We start from the raw sequence: 17,014 nt of genomic DNA, 5'->3' as shown, positions 1-17,014 counted from the left end.
TGAAATTCACAGAGGGCCTCAGTCCTAATCAGCAGTGTAATCCAGATCTGGCACTCTAACTTCATTTTTAATTAAAAGAGAAGTAGCTCTCTGAAGAATGCTTATCCATATTTTTGTTTCTATTGCTATATGCATTTCACATTTAGAGCTGTCATTATACAGGTAATCCTCAATTAATGACCATTTATTCAGCAACTATTCAAAGTTAATGCAGTGCTGAATGAGGAGCCTGATCCTTAGAGTTATAGCCATCTTAGCATCCCCATGGTCATGTGATCATGCTTCAGGCACTTGGCAACTGGCTCACAATGACAGTGGTTGCAGCAACCTGTGGTCACATGATCACTATTTGCGACTTCCACTGTAAGCTTCCCACATGCAAAGGCAATGGGGAAGCCAACAGGAGGTCATAAATGGTGATCGCATGACATAATGCAGGGTTCTTCTAATGGCAACTAGAGCTGCTGGAACTGTTGTCATAAATCAGTGTAGTCATTGTCACTTTTCTCAAATATGTTTTTCCACAAGACAACTGGACTTTCTTGTTCTTCTTTGAAAATGTATCACTTTTCATCCAAGAGGTTTCTTCAGCTCTTACTGGATGGTGCAGAATGAATTATATTCCTTTCATTTGCATTCTTTTAGCGAGTCGTTAAAGTTTGTTGTTGTTAATACGAAGTCGTGTCTGACCCATTGTGACCCCATGGACAACGTTCCTTCAGGCCTTCCTGTCCTCTACCATCTTATGGAGTTCATTTAAGCTCACGCCTACTGCTTCAGTGACTCCATCGAGCCACCTCATTCTCTGTCGTCCTATTCTTCTATTGCCCTCAATCTTTCCCAGCATTAGGCTCTTCTCCAGTGAGTCCTTCCTTCTCATTAGGTGGCCAAAGTATTTGAGTTTCAGCTTCAGGATCTGGCCTTCTAAAGAGCAGTCAGGGTTGATCTCCTCTAGGACTGACTGGTTTGAATGCCTTGCAGTCCAAGGGACTCGCAGGAGTCTTCTCCAGCACCATAGTTCAAAGGCCTCAATTCTTTGGCGCTCAGCCTTTCTTACCTTGAGGCTTATCTGTGTCTTCAGGGACACCTGAGTAGTGCAAATGGGTGTGGAGCCTTCCTGGAACTGTTGAAAGGACTGTGTTGTAGACTGGAGATAGATGATGTCGGATCCCTCCCCCTCTGTTGAGAGAGGGCTGTTCAATTTTGGCCTAGATGGCCTCTTTGACCCCTCTTTCAAACTAGTCAGAGCTGAAAAAGCTTTTTGGATGAGAAGCAAAACGTCTACAAAGAAAAACAAGAAAGTCCAGTTGCCTCGTGAAAAAGCATCTTTGGGATAACTATGACCTGGATGACTGAGAATCTCCATAGTCATTGTCACTTAGTGACAAAGTTATTGGTCCCACTTGCCATGGTTAAATGAGGACTACCTGCACATTTAGTTTTACGCATTAATCATTCCTCTGCTTGCTTCCTTGTGGGTGTACGTTTCATTACACAAGGGACGGCAGGTATATGGATGAAATATTTTAATTTGTTACTGTAGTAGTTTTCTCCATGGGATCTTACTGTGTTTTATCTTAGCAATTTACTCCTGTCTTAAGTATCACTATGTGTATTTTTCTTACTTGGACAATGTTTTCACTCTTTTTAATCTCCTTGATTTATCTTGCTAACCTCGCTACAATCATTCTAACTTTGTCTAACCCTTATCTAACCCTCAACATTGTGTACATACTATTTAGAGTTCTGCTACCATTGTTTTAAACAACTGACCAAGTGGTTCAATGGTGGTTTTTTGGGGTGGTGGTGGAGGGAGAATGTTTGCAACTGAATAATATTTCCTAAATAATTTTCCATGAATGTACATCATTGGCTATTTTTCATTTAATTGTAATGCACATTCCGATAGTCCAGATAGGACTAGGATAGGTTCCTGTCACTTAATTTCTTCTTGTTTCTAATGGAAATAACTATAATACTAAAGTTGATTAGAATTAATTTTATCTGCATCCCTTGCCATTGAGAGTATATAAAAAAACATAAGAATGATGCTGATTCTAATGTGCACTGTTTGAATGTTTGTACGGTAGCTGGAATGCTTGCAACCTTGATTTAGGGTGTTCCGCCCTTGACAAAAACAAGTGATCCTTATTTGTATGCAAAAGTAGACAAGTATAAATACATGGATGATACGTAATGATTGATATTATTGACCCTTTTTTAAATAATCAAAAGCAATTGTTCAGAGAGTGGCCCTATTGGCTGTTGTGTTTATAGGAGGAGATTAAAAAAAAAGCAGCCTCTGGACTCCTTTAAAAATGACTCAGAGATTTTTGAAATAGGCTGGGTTATGAAGATTTGTCATTCCTTCTTAGAATGAGGGAATTCGTTGAGAAAACTCTTGTCGATAAAACTTGAAAATTATACTCTTCGCAAAACCCTCCCAACTTCTTCAAAAGATCATTAAGAAAGCAACCCCCCCCAAAAAAACAAAACAGTATTGGTGTTTTTCTTTAAAAATAAAATAAAATAAAAGGGAAATTTACTTTGTAAAATATAGGCATTTGTTTGTGACTGGACATTTATATATCATGTTGGATGACTGTAAATATTTATTATCAGATGTGCCAGGGTTTAAAAATGTATGTTCTACAACCATTTTTCCTCCCGAGCAAACATTTAATCCTTAATTATTGGAAAAACATTAGGAACCTTAATGCATTCTCATCAATCATCAGATTAAAGCTTTGCAGTTTGTCCTGGAAAGATATACTGACTCTGAATGGTCATCATAATAACTAAGTGGACAGCACATAGTCTAGAGCTCTGTATGCTGTCCAGCACTGAAAGTTAATTATCTGCTAAGAAAGACAATCAAAGAAAGCAAAGTGAGCTGGAACCTATTACTGTCCCAAAATATTAAAGAGAAATGGAAGACTGTGCTGATGATTTTGGAGATTAGTTAATTGTTCCTACTGTGAGGAAAGGCTAGGCAAAAACCAATATTCACATTATAGTAATTTTAAATGTTGTACCAAAATATAGACAGAGGAAAGGCCAGAAACTTGCTTCTTTAATGAACATGAAGTGGGAATTTAATATTTTGTCCATGTGTAGATTCAAGAGATACATCAAAATTTATACGTAGCATTTGGTGATATATATGGATATGAATGAATGAAACCTGTACTAACCTGTACTAAAACCTGGATAAGCACTAGAAGAATAAATTAGGTACTTGGGCAAACTGAAGGATTTCTCCATCCACTCTTTGTTTAGTGACTGAGTTCCATTTTAACAACCAGAATGTTAAGTGAAATGATTGCTGAGTGAATACCTGACAGAAAAAGAGACACACTGTGAAGAGCACACTAAGATAAAGTTCTCTCTTACAGCTACACCAGTGTTACTCATTCCAGTGTGCGCTGTTGTCAGCTGCACAAAAATGGTCGTAAATATGGTATTTGATTGGATAATAAACTATCATCATCCTATTTACAAATTGTCAGTTGCTAAACAAGGAGTGAGTGTAGTGACATGGCTACATAATGCAAGGCTTAAGACTGATGTTAGATTCATTGGAAATACTGCTCCCCACAAAAGCTCATAGAGCTGTTTCACAAATTGTCTAATAATTGAATAGCCCTCTATTTGTTATATTTCCAAAACTACACTTCTACAGTGTAACAGGAAGAGATAATAATAATAATAAATAAATAAACCTTTATTGTCAAAGTACAACATGTGTACATTGAGATTAGCTGAGCCTCCCCCCGTGCTCTCTCCCCCCAACACACAGTGACAACAAACCCTCCATCCCACCACACTATGTGAACCAACTACACCACACACTGGCCTCCCAAGTCAATTCTGCATAAGATTATGTCCCATTTAAAAGCCTAACAGCCCACGGATAAAAGCTATTTCTCAGCCTGTTGGTACGGCTGGCTATGTTCCTATATCTCCTACCGGATGGTAGGAGAGTAAAGAGATACCGTCCAGGGTGTGAGTCATCCCTGAGAATTTTCCTCACTCTTCCAAGGCAACGAGCCCTGGCGATGTCATCCAGTGGTGTCAGGGAACAGCCCACAATGTCTTGTGCTGTGCTCACTACCCTCTGTAATACTTGGATGGAATGCATGCTGACAATAATGGGATGCACAGTGTAAAGTGCTGCCTGAAAATATTTTGGGAGGATATAGAGGTAGTCATCAATTTACAACAGTTCACTTAGTGACTGTTCAAAGTTATAACAGCACTGAAAAAACTGACTTACGACCATTTTTCACACTTACGACCTTTGTAGCTGCCCCATGCTTGTGTGATCAAAATTCAGATGCTTGTGCAACTGGTTCATACTTATGACTGTTGCTGTGTCCCGGGGTCATGTGATCATATTTTGTGTCCTTCTAACAAGCAAAGTCAATGGGGAAGCCAGATTCACTTAACAAATGTGTTACTAACTTACGTATCTACTGCAGTGATTCACTTAACAACTGTAGCAAGAAAGGTCATAAAATGGGGCAAAATTCACTTAACAAATGTCTCACTTAACAACCGAAATGTTGGGCTCAATCCTGGTTGTAAGCTGAGGATTACCTGTAATCAATACATAGAGAACAGTAACCTACACACAGTAGGATCTTTTTATATTATCATTCTGTTATGAAATGTTGCTCCATACACTCCAATTATTTATGTGCTGGTATTTCAAAATGTATGAAGCCATTCATGTGAAAAGAACAAGGATTTTGAGGACAATTCATTTTACTTTTGAATAGAGATTTAGAAGAACTGTGTTAATTTTAAAAGCGAGTAAAACATTTCTTATTCATTTGAAAAACCTTGCTCTGTGCCACCAGTTTCTGGATTGTTTTTTGTTTTATTCCCGAACCACATTTGCTATTGGCTTTTTTAAATAAAACACTAGCTTTTGTTCTTTGAGCGTTTTGTATTTTTTGATAAAGCTATTTCTTCGAAAAACAGTAAGGTTTGTTCTTTGAGCATTTGGTATTTTTTGATAAAGCTATTTCTTTGAAAAACAGTAAGGTTACAGTGTGAGATTTTGCTTTCTCTACATGCCCATCCATTCATTAGGGAGAGCTGCTTTAAAGAGGTGTAATATTTGCATCCCCATGTGTTTCATGCAATAGAATGGATGCTTTGCGCAGTTATTTTATATATATTTTACAGTGTGTAATCTATTTTCAGGGTCCTTTACCATTTTTCAATATTTAATATGCCACTAGATGGTGCCAAAATACTGTCAAATTAAGAGTGATAATTCAGATGCCCTGGAGAATGAAATTTAGGATCTAAAACCATAGATCAGAAACTCTACTACTCACCTATAATTAGATGTGAACACACTAACAGAGTCATTTAATTATTATGGGTTGGGTCTAGGCTTAATTATATTTAGGTTAAATTCAATGAAATCAACAGAGCTTAAGTTAACCATCACTAATTGATTTCCATTTATTTCAGTGGATCTATTTGAAAGCATAGATCCAGTGTGCAAAAGTGTATAATCCCCTCTTTTTATCACCTAGGTCCTCAAGGTGGCGTACAAACATAATTCTACAGTACTATAAAAATGTCAACAATAAAATGTATAAACAAGCTAACAAAAACAGTTTAATGTATTTAGCTGCAGATTAAAATGTTTATTTTAATTGGAAGCGTCCCTGTGAGCAGATGTTCCGTGATGATAGTTTGTTACATTTAACCTCTGCACATCGTGATGCAAATAGCAGGCATACATTATTTGCCTTCTGGGCAAATGTTAACCTTGACTAAAGAGACTCAACATTTCAGATGTGTCTTTTCTGTGATAAGTGCATCTGGATCTTCATAAACTGTAGAAAATGGTGTGTTTTGCTTCTCCATGTATAGATTTAGCTGTCAGATTAAAGCTTTTTCTAAGTCTTGAGGAAAGCTGACTTCTGAGGCAATCCGATGGGTAAAAGTCGAGTCTTCCATGACATATCAGTGACAACTCTATTTGACTTTAGTGTTGTCACCATAAATCTTACTGTTATGCTATAACTATGTCATTAATACTTTCTTTATGAGGTATCCTTTCCCATATTTGTGATAGCCACATGACATTAAAGCAATGACTGTGAAGCTCTTCAATTCTGCCACATAGAATTCTCCATTATTGAAAAGCAGGAGAGGATATAGAAAAGAAATTTAGGCTAAAAGAAGTCTAATTTCATCTGATCAAGACATCCCACAATAGTATATGGCTATTAGATATAAATAGAATTTGAGATAATGTGATGTACCTCATCTTTGTATGAAATGACTGAGGCACAATTAAAACATTAATGAGTATCCTCCTAATTAAATAAATTAGCCTCAGTTTTTCAAATTAAGCTTGATGATAACAAAGAGTCTGGTTCCTTAGAAACACCAATACCCAAAATTTCCCCAATCCCCTGATGTCTGCAGATTCCTCAAATTAAATCTACTTAATTAGTATACATCTTTACGGATATTGTGTATGCTGCTGTTCAAATGCCAACTCGCTAGTTGTTTGTTACAACATTTTTAATCTGGTTACCAAAATTAATAGATTTTCTGTTTATGTAATATGCAAAACAAATACTGTAACTAACCAGATTATGCTGGTTTATATAATTAAGCCACAAGAAAACACACACACACACAGACTTCAAATTTAGCACATTATTGCTGCTGCTAGTTTGGTACTTGACATGGTTAAATATGTCATAAGGTAAGGTAAAGGTAAAGGTTCCCCCGCACATGCGTGCTAGTCGTTTCCGACTCTAGGGGCCGGTGCTCATCTCCGTTTCAAAGCCGAAGAGCCAGCGCTTGTCCGAGGACGTCTCCGTGGTCATGTGGCCGGCATGACTACACGCCAAAGGCGCACGGAATGCTGTTACCTTCCCACCGGAGTGGTCCCTATTTTTCTACTTGCATTTTTACGTGCTTTCGAACTGCTAGGTTGGCAGAAGCTGGGACGAGTAACAGGCGCTCACTCTGTTATGCGGCACTCGGGATTTGACCCGCCAAACTGCCGACCTTCTGATTGACAAGCTCAGCGTCCTAACCCACTGAGCCACCGCGTCCACAATTATGTATGTTGCTGATATTATCCTGTGTCCAAGGTAAGTATAGGGAAAAAAAGAGACCCACGTTGGTCTAGTGATTAAGGCCTCAGGCTAGAAAGTAGGAGTCCAAAAGCTCTAATCCTGTCACTCTCTCTCAGCCCAACCTACCTCACAGGGTTACTGTTGCGGGGAAAATAGAGGCAGGTGTGTAGAATATGTTCGCCGCCTTGAGTTATGCAAAAATAATAAAGGTGGGATATAAACAAACAGACCAATCCCCATAAAAGCTGACAAGGCAAGCTACTGCATACAGGCAGCAAACACATACTTATTCACAGTGATGATATTTCCTAGTTGGATATTGAAATGCCTGCAAGCAAGCAGTCAGGCTCAGAACAAAATTTCTTTTCCACAGATACAAAAATATTTAAGAATCTATCGACTTTGTCATTTACATTTGCAAACTTAACTTGGCTTAGCATGCCGGCCAAAGCATATTCATAGTGTGAATATCAGGTCCCTATACTTGTCTATGCTTTGGACCCATCCGTAAGATAAATTAGTTATGATTTTAACACATACATTACTGAGTTTGTCATATATCCCAGTGCACTAGGATAAAAATGCCAATTCATCTCTCTTGTTGGACAGAAAGATGTTTATACATTATGCACATACAATGCAAATTCTAGTGTATTGGTAAACAGTGCATGTAACTGTATTAAATACTTTAACCTTCGGTATCCTAAGCTAGTTAGTAACCCCAAGACCTAAAGGATCAGAATTTGCAATGCTAATGGAATCCATTTACAAAGCAGAATGTTTTGAAGAGGGCAGTTTGAATAAATTTGCCTTCTATTTTACTAATGGGAGAATAGGAAAGTGGCAAATCATTAGCAATGAAATTGTTTTGAATAGATACCTACTCCTCAATCACAGTTCATTTATAATGCAGTTTCTGTGCAGGATGAAACCCTCCGAGCACAAAGGGAATATTTTCACTGAAAAAGTCAAATGAAAGTCAACAAATGATAAGGAGAAATATACCCTGTAAGCAATGAAACAAAATGCCACTAATTTCCAGAACTTAGTGTAACTTGGAATTAAAGCAAATGCAATATAAAAGGACTTTCAAAGAATTCTTCAGCTGTAGCCCAGTACAAGCTAACCTCTAACATGTTTTGAAAGGCAAAGGAATTTAGATTTGCCTCCTTACCATTCCTTCTTAATGCTTGCTTTCCAAAGTCCATATGCTGCACCGTCCCCATTTTTTTAAAAAAAGGTTTTCTCCAGATTGTGTTGTGAACAGGAATGTTCTAGGTGATTTCATCACAGATGCTGCCCAACCATCCCCATCCATAATTACCTCAGTATCAAAGCTATTGGTGGAGGAGACTAGATACCATAATACTGGACAAAGAAAGCATAATTAGATTAATGGGCATTAATGGGAAATTGTATAAATAAAAGCAGCGCCCTCCCCCTAAAGACAAAGCATGGGCTAATCTTATTACAGTGCTGAGGCATGCTGAAAATATCTTGTCTTTGCATTTATTTATTTATTTATTTTATTTATTAAATTTTTATACCACCCTTCTCCCGAAGGACTCAGGGCGGTGTACAGGGCAATAAATATCAAAATGTAAATACAAAAGTTAAAAAGAGTTAAAAAGAATTAAATAATTATGCCCAATATAATACAATAATAAAAGTGTGTTAAAACTAAATCCAACCCCAAACCCATCAAACCAGGCCAGATTGTTCAAATAAATAAGTTTTTAAATCGCGCTGGAAGGAGCGAAGGTCGGGGGCCACCCAGAGTTCAACCGACAAGCGGTTCCACAGGTCTGGCGCCCCCACAGAGAACGCCCTCCCCCTGGGGGCCACCAATCGACATTCTCTGATCGGAGGCACCCTGAAGAGGCCCTCTCTGTGGGAGCGCACTGGGCGGAGGGAAGTTGATGCCAGCAGCAGGTGCTGCCGTAGGTAATCCGGACCCATGCCATGTAGGGCTTTGTAGGTCATAACCAGCACCTTGAATCTCACCCGGAGGGCAACTGGCAGCCAATGCAGCTCGCGGAGCAGAGGTGTAACATGGGAGTATCAGGAGACCCCCAACACAACTCACGCGGCTGCATTCTGCACCAGTTGAAGCCTCCGAGTGGTCCTCAAGGGCAGCCCCATGTAGAGAGCATTGCAGTAGTCCAAACGAGAGGTCACGAGCTCATGAGTGACTGTACGCAAGGCATCCCGGTCTAGATAGGGCCGCAACTGGCGCACCAGGCGAACCTGGGCGAAGGCCCCCCTAGTCACAGCTCCTATATGGTCTTCTAAGGAGACACATTTGACACATGATTATACTGATCAACTATTCATGGGCATTGATATGTATAAAATCAATTTGTATAAAATAAAAGAAGACCTAGGGGTGACATAATAGCAATGTTCCAATATTTGACAGGCTGCCACAAAGAAGAGGCGGTCAACCTATTTTCCAAAGCACCAGAAGGCAAGACAAGAAACAATGAATGGAAACTAATCAAGGAAAGAAGCAACCTAGAACTAAGGAGAAACTTCCTAACTGAGAACAATTAACCAGTGGAATGCCTTGCCTTCAGCAGTTGTGGGTACTCCATCATTGGAAGTTTTTAAGAAGAGACTGGACAGCTACATGTCTGAAATGGTGTAGGTCTCCTAGTTGTGCAGGGGGCTGGACTAGAAGATCTCCAAGGTCCTTCCAACTCTTGTTATTCTGATTTTACATTGTATTAACATGAAATCACCTAGAACATTCCTGTTAACAACACAATCTGGAGAAAACCTTTTTTTAAAAAAAAATGGGGACGGTGCAGCATATGGACTTTGGAAAGCACGCATTAAGAAGGAATGGTAAGGAGGCAAATCTAAATTCCTTTGCCTTTCAAAACATGTTAGAGGTTAGCTTGTACTGGGCTACAGCTGAAGAATTCTTTGAAAGTCCTTTTATATTGCATTTGCTTTAATTCCAAGTTACACTAAGTTCTGGAAATTAGTGGCATTTTGTTTCATTGCTTACAGGGTATATTTCTCCTTATCATTTGTTGACTTTCATTTGACTTTTTCAGTGAAAATATTCCCTTTGTGCTTGGAGGGTTTCATCCTGCACAGAAACTGCATTATAAATGAACTGTGATTGAGGAGTAGGTATCTATTCAAAACAATAGGTGGAACCATTGGAGACACTTTTCCTGGTGGCTCATGTAAGTCTGGTATCTTGGCTTGCACACCCAATGTACAGTAGAAGGACAGAGTTGATAATTTCATATAGAAAAATGGATGGGGACAAATCCACATATTTTGAGCCAATCATTAGTTTTATGTGTTATAATAATTCTCAATTTTTAAATTGCTGTACCCCAAAAAAACTTATGAGTATGTGTGGCCTTTTAAAAACTAAGCATACCTTTGGGGTTTTAAATGTCTCTAGTAATCTCTGTCATGAAATACTGCCCAAATGATAGCAGAAGAAGATATGGCAATTGAAAACATTAGGTGAAGTCTCTGCGTTGGGTGTCCTGTGTTGGGAGACATTTGTGAGACACTTACAAAGCAGAGGTGCATATAAAGATAACATATCTCTTGGTGCTTTAAAAAGAGCAATTGGTTGTGAAGGACATTACAGAAAGATGCTTTTACCTGGCTCAACCCCCCCACCACCACCTCTGGCTGAATCCCATGTAGCATGTGATTAAATCTTCACATGACAACTCAACCTTTCATACAAGTCTAGTATTGCAGAAATGACTCTGGGCTTCAAACCAGTACTAAGACTGGCATGGAAGTAGCTTTAATACAATTACTTGAGTCCTTCCCAGTTGCAGAGCTGATCCATGGTCAGTTGGCATCAATCTTATAATACTCCTATAGCAGATGGGCTCACTATGGAATTTCTCTCTTTCCATGCCTCTAAGTTCTGCAAATCGTAACAGGATAACAGTTGGAAAGGACTTTGGAGATCTTGTAATCCAACCTTCTGCTCAAAGCAACAGACCCTATGCCATTGGTTGCCTGATCTCTTCTTAAAAACCTCCAGTGATGCAGCATCCACAAATTCTGGGGGCAAGCCATTCAATTGATTAATTGCTCTAAATATCAGGAAATTTCTCCTTAATTCTGGGTTGGTTCTCTCCTTGCTTAGTTTCCATCCATTGCTTCTTGTCCTGCCTTCAGGTGCTTTGGAGCAGGGCTTTTCAACCTTTTCACACATTGTACCACTTTTAGGATATGGCAACATCCGAGTACCACCAGTCGCCTAACAAGGTGTCGAAAAGTTGATGACCAAAAAAAAAAAAAGGAAAAAAGTAATGAAGTACAGGTAGTCCTCGAGTTACAACAGTTCGCTTAGTGACTGTGTGAAGTTACAATGGCACTGAAAAAAGTGCCCCCCAAGCAACAGCCGAGAAAGACACCTGCCTGCCGTTTGGCAGCGCTCTTCCTCTTCTCCGAGGTTTTCATTGTTGTAAGCATTTCTGTTGAGGATTGGCAGTGGAGGTGGGGGTGGGGTGTTTGGTTTTTATTCCACCCCCCTCTGCTGGGTGGTTGCAGCAGGTTTTGGTCACTTCACATGACCCTGGGACACTGTAACCGTCATAAATATGAATCAGTTGCCAAGCATCTGAATGTAAATCACAAGACCCTGGAGATGCTGCAACATTCCAGCTGATCAGCGCTTCTGGGCTGAGCAGAAGTGCTGGGATCAGCGCCGAGCTCCAGCTGGAGCCTGGCGCTGATCCTGGCGCTTCCACTGAGCCCTGACAGCCCTGCAGCTCCAGCCATCTCTCGCTCAGGCTTGTATGGTGCTGCCATTCCCCTCCCCTGCTACCACTTTTATAGGATGGTCGTGTACCACCTGCCAGGTGCCAATGTACCACAGGTGGTACCCATACCACTGCTTGAAAAGCCCTGCTTTGGAGAATAGGTTGGCCCTCCCCTATTCTTTGTGACAACCTCTTAGATATTGGAAGACTGCTATCATGTCACCCTTAGTCCTTCTTTTTATACCCATACTAGATATATCCAATTCCTGCAACCATTCTTCATATGTTTTAGTCTCCAGTCACATAGTTTTCCACAAAACTAGTTTGTACAATGTGTGGCCCTTTTTTCATTACTTGTCATTATTCTGCTGTTCTGTATGTACATTGAGAGCTTCTGCAACGGAGACAGATTTCTTGTGTGTCTAATCACACTTGGATAAATAAAGTATTCAATTTGATTCAATTGTCTTGAGGAATGAAGAATTATACTCGAATAACTGTCATAGGAAATATATCTTAAGCCAGGGTGCTGTGTGTGTGTGTGTGTGTGTGTGTGTGTGTGTGTGTGTGTGTTACATCCCTCGCTACTAATACCTAGGTGTTCAGGATAAGTCCCCTGGCTGTTCAGCCTAACTTGAGATTCCACCCACTTTAATCACAGACATTTCTTCTTTAAAAACAAATTAAAACTTCAAATGCTGCAGGTTACAAAGCAGAAAGGGTCACTTACTAGCAAAAAGGCAGTTGCGTCATCCTTGGATGGCCATGGCTTAAATTGCTTGTCTTTCCATGGAATAGGTTAAATAGATTAGCTGACAACCAGATCAAGTGCTAACCTTTTCCATTCTTCCTCAGATGAGTTTATCGTGATACGGATGAGAATGGCTGCACATGTGGGTTGTTCTTGTTATGTAAATGTACTACTTTACAAAGTAATATGATGCCTGGCAATATAATAATTCTGTCAATTATTATATTCCTTCTGACTGTTCTTTGGCACAAAGCACTCTGTTGCTGAAGGGTGCCAGCACTTTCTGACAGAGGAAATAAGGGGCATCTTATAACTTTATTTTGTAAAATGATCTACTGCTTTGTTTCTCCACACTAAACCGGTTCTCAGTGAAACAAAATTACAACAAGAAAATGTACTATAAAGAGTTCTCACTTAATGACCACCATTGGGACTGGCAACTTTGTTGTTAAGCAAAACACCACATGTCCACGCCAGACCTACAACTTTCCTTTCACTACAGTCATTAAGTGAATCAACCTCTGGCTGTTAAGCAAGATGTCACATGATCACGACTCACAATTTGACTGCAAGCCATTGACTTTGCTTGTTGGAAGCCAGTTGTGAAGTGTGCAACAATTGATCACGACTATAGGATGCTTCAATATTCTCAAGTCTGAGGACCGGCCGTAAAATTACTTTTTCAGAAGCATAACTTTGAACAGTCTCTAAAGAGGGTAGTCATTAAGCAAAAATGGGGGAGTCCAAAAGCTCTAATCCTGTCAGTCTCTCCCAGCCCAACCTAAAAAGCTTTTTTAAAAAATCTATTAAGAATTTTACCCCCATTTCTAATGCACAAAGAGAAAAAAAATCTAAACCAATTATTTCCATTTGAGATCAATTTTAGTATGGAAAAGGCCACAGCTAACAGGCCATGCTTCCTTCCAAGACAGCCGAAAACAACTTAAGTCTCATTCAGACAAGGCTCAGACACAGGATCCACCATCTCTTGAGAACTGTAAAATCACCATGAAATATACAATTGGTAGGGATGTGGACCATACTTGACTGTTTAAATTGGGAGGGGGTAACAAACAAGCCTAGAGTTTAGGACAACGAATTGATGGTATGTATATTTGTCAGAGGAATGAAAATGAAGTGAAACTCATTAAAATTTAATTTATTTAATGTTCCCTTTATTTCTTCTGCTATATTAAAAGTTACAATTTGGCTGCCATTTCTTGATGGTGTACCATATATCCAAACTTTGGAGGGAACTCCTAGAATTGCTGGACCTGTTGTATGGTGAGGCTGGCTCCAACACAGTGGGGCTTCTGGGAGGTCCTCAAAGCATAGTTTTGTCAAGTGGCTTGGTGTTTCCATGATCGAGAGAAACCTACTAGATGGTTACATAATGGCTTACTAAATGGACTTTCTGTGGGGGGTTTTTCTTGCCATTAAAAAAAAAGTTTTAATTTATTTTGCTTCCATTTTCAACTGGTATTTCTCTATTTGGATTGTGTTACTGTGTAAGTTGCCCACATTCATTACAGAAATTGGGATCTATATATATATGTGATAAATTAGTAGGCTTCATATAGATACTTAAACAAGTGGAAACGCCCCCAAATGGGTAACTTTTTATAAACAAATCAAAAGCCCTTTTAAACAAAACTGCTAATTATTTGGTTATTAAGTTTGCGACAATTAATAATGTCAAAACTTTTGACATGTATTATTTACATATTGAAGAAAAGGACTAGGGCTGATAAGAGAGCAGTTTTCCCATTTTTGAGGGTTAGGCTATCAAAGAAAAAGGGAGGCGGGTGTCAATCTGTTTACCAAAGCATTTGAGACCAGGACCAGAAGTAACAGATGGAGAGAGATCCAACCTAGAATTATGGAGAAACTTCCTGTCAGTGGGAACAATTAATAAGTGGAACAGCTTGCCTTCAGAAGTTGTAGGTGCTCCATCACTGGAGGTTTTTAAGAAGAGACTGGACAGTCTGGATTGGTATAGTGTCCTGCCTGAGCAAAGGGTTGGACTAGAAGACCTCTAACGTCCCTTCCAATTCTGTTATTCTGTATAAATAAAGCTCAGGGTTGAAATGAGTTACCTAGGACTGATGATGTTACCTAGTTTGGATAATGAAATGTTTGCAAGAAAGCAACCAAACTCAGAGAGCACCGAAGACTCATCTGCTATTCTGTATTCTATTCTGAATATACAGTATAATATCCTAACTCTCAGACCTAATACTTTGATCAGCCAAATCTAAGTTACTAAACCTTTACTTGCTCAATCAGCAGATTCCATCTCTTATTAATGCACCCATAAAGCAAATGAACAGGTATGGCTGCTGACTTGTCAGCTATTTAGGTAGGCATCTATATATTGGATGATGCTCAGAATTGAAGGCTTGTGCCCAGAGCTGATATTCCACTAGGGATGTTTGTCAGGGTTCATTATCATAAATCCAATCCAATGATTCTGGACCTGATTAACAGGCACATTTTAGATTACAGAGGAGAAGAAAAAGAAACATGCTGGCTCTGAGAATCATAATTAAAGGCCATTCTGATTATAACTGCAATGGGGATTTGCACACTAATATAGGCAGCTGGAGGCAAGAGAAAGAATGATTACTGATTCAAGCAAGGCTACTATGGTTTCCTATTCAACTGTAGGTTCCAAGTGAAAGGTTCAGAAGCGTATATTACAAAAGGAAAAAAAGAAGCATACAGAACTGCAATCAAATAGATTATTGGGCATCTGTATCAGCTGACTAGGTCACCGTATGCAAGTGTGAAACTTTCCAAGTTATGTTTTCACATTGTTCCTTGAGTAGAAGGTAGGGCAAGTTGTTCTAATCAGAGGAAATGAGCGAAATGATTTAATCAATTCCAATCCGATCTAGTATAGTGATAGTGGTTTTTCCAGAGGATTGGCAAGGAAGAACTGGATAGTGGTATGTGCCTCTTTCCCTAAGCTGCAGAATACACATTATAGTCCCATATAACTTTAGCAGGGGTTGGCCTTCGAATCAGTCTTGACTCCTGGTGATTGTCTGGACAAGTTTCTCCAGTTATCTCGGCAACATTTTAGGCAGGGGTTTGCCATTGCCTCCTTCCTAAGCCTGAGAGAAGACAACTGGCCATGGATCACCCAACTGGCTTCATGAACTAGAACTCCCAGTCTCCCAATTGCTAGGTTCGTGTTTTAACCAATATAAAGTTGACTCATAAAATGGTTAAGTAGAATAAAAAAAAGCATTTATTTGTAGTCAGTAAATGACTATATTCTGTTTTGTCTAGTCTTTGATATGGGATACCTGTGTAGAGCAGGATTTTTTTTCCATCTTGAGATGATTTTGTTGCTGTTTGTTGTAAACAAATAGTCTTTAATCCTCATGGTTTCACCCTTGGCAGGAATAGGTAAAGCATTCCCAGAATAGGATAACCTAGATTTACCTTTTCTGTCCTTGTCAAAATCAAGTGAAATGGGTTCATTGAAAACGGGTGTGATTTATTATGTTTTTAACAGTCTATGTGAGCTAGTTGGAACAACTTCATGCAACAGAATTAATCAATTCTATATAATACATGCGTTGTATTAATATGTGTTGTAATATATAATACATGCATTGATAATACAGACATAATTGGGAGGGTGTGCATTGTAGCTGTCTATGAAGGCCTCTGCGTAGTTTCATCTCTGGAGTTCCTGAACTGGCAGGATGAGTGCAAGCAATTTCTTTGTATTCTTGAATATTCTTTAACTGGTGTTTAATATTATTTTCTCATATTGCCTTGAAATAGAGCCTCCAAAGTACTTGTGACTTGGCTGGGCCGGGGGCAGAGCAATACACCTAGTTACCACTATCTATATGGTCTTCAGTCCCAAGAATTCTCAGCATTATCTCTGCTGGGTTGGAGACTTTTGGGAGCTCAAATCTTCACACCAGTGCTTTTTTTGTAAAAGAAAAAGGTGCTGGAACTCACACGTCATACAACCCGCCTTGCCTACCCTACAAGGTTCCATCCAAAAAAGGTGCCAGAACTCTGTTCTGAGCATTCTAGGAGAAAAAAAGCCCTGCTTCACACCATGGTGAGTAAACTAGGGAATATCAATGGGAAATGTGAATAGGCTAAATCTGGCATGCAAAATCCATTCCCCTATTTTCATATTTCAAAGTCCAGATGGAAGAATTCCATTAGATTTTTCTTGAAGTGACTTTTTTTTAAAGACCTTTACATTTGCCCATTGATTTGAGTGCATAGAATTTTTGCAGGTGTACTGTTAATGTGTTTGTTTTCCCATTTAATGTATTTAAGTTTACAAGTTGGGCATGATCATTATCAACAAGGAAAAAAATGCACAAGTGCAAAATAATATTTTAAAAATTGTT

Source organism: Vipera ursinii, assembly GCF_947247035.1.
Source record: "Vipera ursinii genome assembly, chromosome: 2".
In the NCBI taxonomy this organism is placed as follows: domain Eukaryota; kingdom Metazoa; phylum Chordata; class Lepidosauria; order Squamata; family Viperidae; genus Vipera; species Vipera ursinii.
This window is presented reverse-complemented; position numbering follows the sequence as displayed.